Below are 7,983 nucleotides of genomic sequence, written 5' to 3'. Positions count from 1 at the left end.
TCTGTATTTGTATGAAAGTATTTGTAAGATGTTTTGTAGGATGTTTGAACTCTCCTAGAAAACCCAATGTTTCCTACTAATTGTAGCCTTCTACCAAGGCATCTAGTACATGTGTGTGTGTCTCTTGTAAGAGTGTGCATTTTCCCAAGTCCGACTATCATTAACCAAAAAAATATAGCTTTTACATTACCATGCATCGTGTGAATATTCACGAAGTGAATGTAATGGGAAAATATCATAGTACTGTAGTATTTGTAATAACTGACTACTACTGTACTAACTAGCTTAAACCAATTGACATTTAAAATAACATGTGATCGGCCTGTATCCTACTACCGACTCTAGTAAAACGACGATGTAAGACGCCGTAAGAAATGACATTTGGCACCCGTAGACTTGCAAGTCCCACTGTAGCGAGCAGCAAGGTGTAGGATAGTCAATCCAGTATAGATCTATATGCAAACTCATACGCTCCCCAATTAAGGAGATTCTGGATACAAAAGCGGTCATGGAAGGTAGTGTCGTGCCCCGTTTAGTGGCTAACATAACTATATGTATATGTATATGTATATGTATATGTATATGTATATGTATATGTATATGTATATGTATATGTATATGTATATGTATATGTATATGTATATGTATGTGCCAGCTGTATTGTATGTTCTTTCTCTGTCTAGCATGTATGTTTTGTTTCTCATCACTCTGTACCATGTTTGTTTCTCATAACTCTGTATCTATGTTTGTTACTCATTACTATGTATTAAGTTTGTTTCTCATCACTATGTATTAAGTTTGTTTCTCATCACTATGTATTACTCATGAATGAACTGACTCAATTGTATGTTTCATTGTTCTAGTAATAGTATTAGTATCTTCCTAAACTACCCCTATGGTAGCTTACTAGTAATGTATGAACATGCTTGTATACCCTTGCTACCCAAAGGTATGGAACTGATTGAAGGAACTTTTATGACTATGTATGTATACATGATATACAACTAATATTTAAACGACCTTCGGACGGATAACCGATGCCCTAAAGCCACATCCAAACAAGGAAAAGGAATTAAAGCGAGCTGGCCTTCCTAAGTCTTTTAAACATTGCTTATATAACTATACATATAGAGACATGCATTTGACAATATATAAGTATGAAAGAGTTTAAGTAAAAGTATTTGAGAAGTAAAACAGTTTGTAAAACAGTTTGAAGTAAAGTAGTATGGTAACCCAGTTGAAAAGTAAGAATTTCATTTGTTGATAGCTTTTAATCACATGTGATTGGTTAACAGCTATAGTTGTTCAACTTGTATCCCCCCATAAAAGCATTTAAAAACATTTAAAAGGTTAATTAAGGGGGTATGAACTCACCCTGTAGTGAGTAACTCGAATGAAAGATCGATATAAGATTGTTGGGTGCAATTGGAGTCTTGAGCACAAACGAATCCTATTTAACATATAATTACACATATATGAATATAATTAGTGTTTAAAACAACTAATTATTGGATTGGGACCACCTTAGGGACTAGTAAACACTTATATTGAAGTGTTACAACCATATGTGATTGTATATAAGGGGTGTTTGGCTACACAAGGGAGTGTATGGTCAATACACACACTATAAGTGTGTGTGCGGCCAGGAGGCGTGTGCGGCCGTACACATAGTGTTCTTGACTAAAGATGCTACCTTTTATGAAGATCCTCAAGGAGATTTGGATGATACTTGAGAGGATTTCGGGTCCTAGCTTTGTAGAAGTGTAGAAAGTGTTCCAAATGGCTAAGTGTTCTATATATAGGGAAAGTGTGCGGTTGGGATGGGTGTGTGGCCGCCCACTCTTGTGTGCGGCCGCACACACATTGTGTTGGTGTGATTGGCTCAAATGCAAGGCAATACACCCACAATACTTATCCCACGACTCCTACCCTGCTTATACTAGGCTGTATACACTCTATTTGACTCCAAAGAGTGCTAGAAAATAGCAAAAATGAGTTTAACTTTGATAAGAAATGAAGAATGTAAGCTAGAAATTTTCGGGTTGTCACATCATCCCCCCGTTAGAGGGAATTTCGTCCCGAAATTTGAGTTTAAGCAACTAAGCTATTACAAATAACTAGGTAAAAAGATGAGGATATTTCAGTTTCATCTGATCCTCTCGCTCCCAAGTGAATTCAGGTCCTCACTTGGCGTTCCAGCAGACCTTCACTATCGGGATACGACTCTGTTTTGTTTGCTTGACCTCTCGATCCATGATTTCTACAGGTTCTTCCATGAAGTTGAGGCTCTCATTGATCTCGATCTGGTCGAGTGGGATTACAAGAGTCTCGTCGGACAGACACTTTTTCAAGTTCGAGACGTGGAAAGTAGAATGTACGTTACTGAGTTCGCGCGGTAAGTTAAGTTTGTAAGCTACAGGGCCGATTCTTGCACAATGTACCTTGGATTCAGCTTTCCATGCTTTCCAAAGCGTATCAAGCCCTCCCAAGGTGAGACCTTCAATAGAACACGGTCGCCCACCTGGAATTCCAACGGTTTCCTTCGTTTATCAACGTAGCTTTTCTGTCAGTCTCTGGAGGCTTTCAATCGTTCAAGGATCTGAACGATCTTCTCCGTTGTTTCCCATATGATCTCCGAACCTGTGAGAGTGCTTTCAGGAACTCGTCCTTTAGCTAACTAGGTATCACCCACCTCAGCCCAGCATAGAGGGGATCTGCACTTTCGGTCATAGAGGGCCTCGAATGGAGCTGCCTTTATGCTCGTGTGATAACTGTTGTTGTAGGAAAATTCCACAAGGGGTAAATGAGTATCCCATGTTTTCCCAAAGTCGATCACACAGGCTCGCAACATATCTTCCAAGGTTTGGATAGTCCTCTCACTTTGCCCGTCTGTCTGCGGATGGTAGGTTGTACTCATGTCCAGCCTAGTTCCTAAGGAACTCTGTAGCGACTGCCAGAACCTAAAAGTGAACCTACTATCTTTGCCCAAGATAATGGATATGGGAACACCGTGCATTCATATAATCTCCTTAATGTAAGTTCTTGTAAGTTTCTCCATTTTGTCTGTTTCTTTGATAGGCAGGAAATGTGCGGACTTGGTCAATCTGTCGACGATGACCCATATGGTATCAAGTCCACCCGTTGTCTTGGGCAACTTGGTAATGAAACCCATAGTGATCTGCTCCCACTTCCATTTCAGTATCTCAGGTTGTTGTAGGAGACCTGAGGGTTTCTGGTACTCGACCTTGACCTTCGTGCAAGTAAGGCATTTACTTACGAAGGTAGCAATTTCTGCTTTCATGTTAGGCCACCAGTATAACTTTTTAAGATCCAGATACATCTTATCTGAACCCGGATGCATGGAATAATGAGTGTTGTGCGCCTCGTTCATGAACAAGTCTCTGAAACCACAGAGTTCCGGGGTCCAGATCCGGTCCATGAAATAATAAGCTCTGCCACCCTTAACCTCCAAGTTCTTATCCATCCCTCTCAGGGATTCACCCGCCATGTTTTCAGGCTTCAAAGCGTCGAGCTGAGCCGCCTTAATTTGTGTGGACATGTGTGAATGGATAGTCATAGTCAATGATTTGACTCTATGACCAGAATATTCCTTCCGACTTAGGGCGTCATCTACCACATTGGCTTTACCCGGATGATAACGCATTTCGCATTCGTAATCACTGAGTAGCTCGACCCACCGTCGTTGTCTCATGTTGAGCTCCTTCTGGTCGAATATGTGTTGTAGGCTTTTGTGGTCTGTAAAGATAGTGCTTTTCGTACCATACATGTAATGTCTCCAGATCTTCAGAGCAAACACAGCTGCTCCCAGTTCAAGATCGTGGGTCATGTAATTGACCTCATGTGTCTTCAGTTGTCTCGAGGCATAGGCGATGACCTTACCTCGCGGCATCAGAACACATCTGAGTCCTTGATTTGACGCATCGCAATAGACAACGAAGTCTTCTATTCCTTCGGGAAGGGATAGTATTGGTGTTGTGCACAAGGCTCGTTTGAGCGTTTGGAACGCTCTCTCTTGCTTCTCTTCCCAGTGAAAGGCCATGCCTTTCTGGTTCAGTGTTGTCAGAGGCTTCGCAATGCGGGAGAAGTTCTGAATGAACCTGCGATAGTAGCCAGCAAGGCCTAAAAATTGACGAATTTTTGTAGGCATCTTCGGTGCCGACCAGCTCTCAATGGCTTTAATTTTGGAAGGGTCCACGTGTATTCCCTCTTCGCTAACCACGTGCCCTAAGAATTCGACTCGTCAGATCCAAAATTCGCATTTCGAGAACTTTGCGTAGAGCTTCTCCGAACGTGATGTTTCTAGGACTTGACGCAGATGTTGACTATGCTCCTCCTTACTTCGAGAGTAGATAAGTATGTCATTGATGAAGACGGTGACGAACTGATCCAAGTAAGGACGACACACCCTATTCATTAAGTCCATGAATACAGTAGCGCGTTTGTTAATCCGAACGGCATTACCACGAATTCGTAGTGTCCATAACGAGTTCGGAAGGCTGTCTTCGGGACATCCTCCCTTAGCACTCGTAATTGGTGATATCCGGATCTTAAGTCAATTTTTGAAAAGAAATTCGCCCCTTGAAGTTGGTCAAATAAATCGTCGATACGAGGCAACGAAGAATGATTTTTGACGGTCAGTTTGTTGAGCTCCCTGTAGTCGATGCACATACGAAATGATTCGTCTTTCTTCTTGACGAACAAGACTGGAGCTGCCCAGGGTAAGAAGCTTGGTCTTATAAAGCCCTTGCTGAGTAGTTCGTCAAGTTGACTGGACAGTTCTTGCATCTCTGCAGGTGCTAGACGATAGGGCGATTTGGCTACGGGGGTAGCCCCTGGAACTAAGTCGATTCGGAACTCGACTTGACGTTGCGGAGGTAATCCAGGAAGTTCTTCTGGAAAGATGTCGGGAAAATCGCGTACTGCTGGAATGTTCTGAATGTCCTTCATTTCTTGGCTCACATCGACCACATGAGCAAGGAATGCTCGACATTCCTTTCGCAAGAATTTCTGAGCTTGAATGTTCGAAATGATACGAAGGTTCGTGTCGGGTTTGTCTCCAGAAACTACTAGGGTTTCTCCAGACAGTAGATTAAGGCGAACAGCCTTTTCGTAACACATGATATTGGCACGATGAAAACTCAACCAATCCATGCCGATAATGACGTCGAAACTTTTAATTGCGACTAGCATGATATCGATCGAAAATGAATGGCTATCTAAAGTTAGGGTACACCCTATGAATATGCTGCTAGTGTTCTCTGTCTTTCCATTAGCCATTTCTACAGTGAACGGTTCATTAAGTGTTCATGATTTTGCTTAAGTAAATGAGCAATTTTTTGGTTCACGAAACTCCTCTCCGCTCCACTGTCAAATAGAGTGCATGCATAAAAGTTATCGAGGAGGAACGTACCAGTGACCACTGTGGGGTCGTCAACCGCTTCCTCAAGGCCTATGGCCAGAACTCTTGCCGCTCCACCGGCAAACCCTGCTTTCGGGCAGTTCCTTTTGAAGTGGCCTACCTTGCCACATCCGTAGCAAGTTTGTCCCACTCCAGCACCGGGGACTTGGTTGATTGGCTTCACCGGAACTTTGCAGAAACAGGCAGTGTGCCCCTTCTCGTTGCAGTTCAGACACTGCATCTCCCGGCAGGCACCGACATGATGGAAGTTGCATTTGTTGCACTTGGGCAAACTTCCAGCGTACTGCTTTACCGGAGCAGCAGCGGCAGGTGTTATCGCAGCATGTACTGCCTCGACCTGCTGCTTTTTGGCAGCCTTAGCCTTCTTTTTGTCATCCCAAAACTTCCACTTAGAATCAACGGTTCTTGCGGGTTCTGAGATGGCTAGGGTAGTTGTTGCGGCCGTGGTACGAACCCCATGGTCTATGAGCCGCTGTGCCAATCGTTTGGCACTATCAAATGTAGTGGGGTATGATGCCAATACATTTCCCTAGTATGGTGGCAACAGCCCCCATATGTACCTCTCGATTTTCTTTCCCTATGTATGAACCATGTTGGGACAGAGGGCCACCAGTTCACAGAACCTGGCGGTGTAGGTGACTACATTGGAGCCCTTCATGGTTAGGCTCCACAGTTCTTCCTCTAGCTTATGGATCTCACCCCTCGGTCAGTACTCCTCAGTCATGAGGTCTTTTAAAGTTTCCCAGCCCATAGCATTAGCCACTATAAGAGATAGCGACTTAACATGGCTATTCCACCATGTTAGGGCTTTTGTTTCAAAGGTGCAAGCAGCAAACTTGACCTTGCTCTCCTCCGGACAGGAGTAGATTTCGAAAACCGATTCGGTTTTCTCAAACCATTACGAGAGGGCAATGACTCCGCCAGTCCCTTTGAACGACAATAGCTTGCAGTTGGTGAAGTCCTTGAATGAGCACTCTCTCGAGCGCATAGGAGCTTCGACCTGAATGGAATGAATAGGGGTTCGTCCTTTAGTGGAACCTGATGCATGATATTGAGCCATGGCTGTAGCCACAGCAGCTGCTACAGCAACATTTAGGGCTGCTGTGTCGAACTGAGGAGTAGGTGGTATTGGTGGTGGAGGATTGTGTCTTGTTGATTTATGTGGAGGCATCTTTGAACTATAAGTTTAGAAAGATACAAAAGTTGATAAAAATTTGATAGGAAAATCGATGAGAATGGCACATGGACTAACTCTCCATAGCCCAACAACACAAATGAATAATATGATTGATTGAAGGATGAAAGCATTTGGATATAATTTCCACAAAATTTGATATCTGTCAACAATACTGGAATTACTGATGTAATGAGTTCGGAAAAACGACCTAGGAGTAGGTCTTACATCAACCAAGATGGGAAAATATTGACAGAACAACAACCTAATCAAGACCTAACAGGTCTAAGATTTACAAGGATAGGAAATTAAACTAGAGTTGTTTGCATAACTAAGTTATATCCAAAAGAGAAGTTGGTGAGAATCTATCAGCGACGAGAATTGCTAGAGTGAGTCCTGGAATCCGACAGAAGGCGTTCAATGTCCCTCACACGCCTATCAGACCTAACTTGCTGAGCTCGGAGTTCCCTAACTTCAACTTGGGTCTTAGTGAGTTCTCTATGAAGAGCAGCATTTTGGACCAGAGTCCTTTCATGAGCAGACTCTAGCCGGCGAATACGGATTGTGTTAACGCCAGAGTTGGCGTCAACCTCCATGACTCGGTCGATAGCTGCTCGACCCTGTTCCGTGTTACGAGAAATCCTACGAACCATGATGGGTAGGAATCTGTCAGCTGAACCTCCCTCGGTGAGGTTGTAGAAGCTTATGTCTCCATTGTAAGGAATAGGTTGACCTTGTTCCTGACTCCATCTAGACGAGGGTTTGGGTTTTGAACAACTGGGGGTTGGTTGTTGACTTCTGGCTTCGAGTCGGAACCCTCAGAAAAGCCTTCAACTTCATGATCATCCAACGGAATTGGGTGATCATCCTTTAATTCGTCTTCCAACCATCCTTCATTGCCGTGGTTGGGGTAGTACGGATCTTCGGGATATGGAATCCAGCCATTTAATCTACGCGAGAATAGGGATAAGGAAATAAGTAATAGATGAACTAACTAGATAATTATAAGGTGATCTTTATTAGTTACTCCAATACTTGTTTAGAGCATACCAGTTATATGTAACTCAGACAGGATAGGCCTTCGAATAAGTGACCCTAACTCTAAGCCCACAACCAAACAAGGAACAGGAAGTAGAGCAAAGATCACAGATTCTAAGTCTATGACATCCTAGTCACATATAACCTTAGCATATCCACTAAACAACTATTTACATACCAATAAAGACCTTTAGTTCCCAGATAAGTAATTATAGTAACACAAAATACTCCTATAGTATTTTAAGTTTAATGTTTTGTTCTACTGTTCTCATTGTAGTAGTGTTGGTAAGTTTTTAGACTTATTGCAACCTCACAACTATACTTAGACACA

This window comes from Lactuca serriola, chromosome 5 (assembly GCF_051521515.1).
Source record: "Lactuca serriola cultivar US96UC23 chromosome 5, Lser_US96UC23_V15, whole genome shotgun sequence".
Classification (NCBI taxonomy): Eukaryota; Viridiplantae; Streptophyta; class Magnoliopsida; order Asterales; family Asteraceae; genus Lactuca; species Lactuca serriola.
This window is presented reverse-complemented; position numbering follows the sequence as displayed.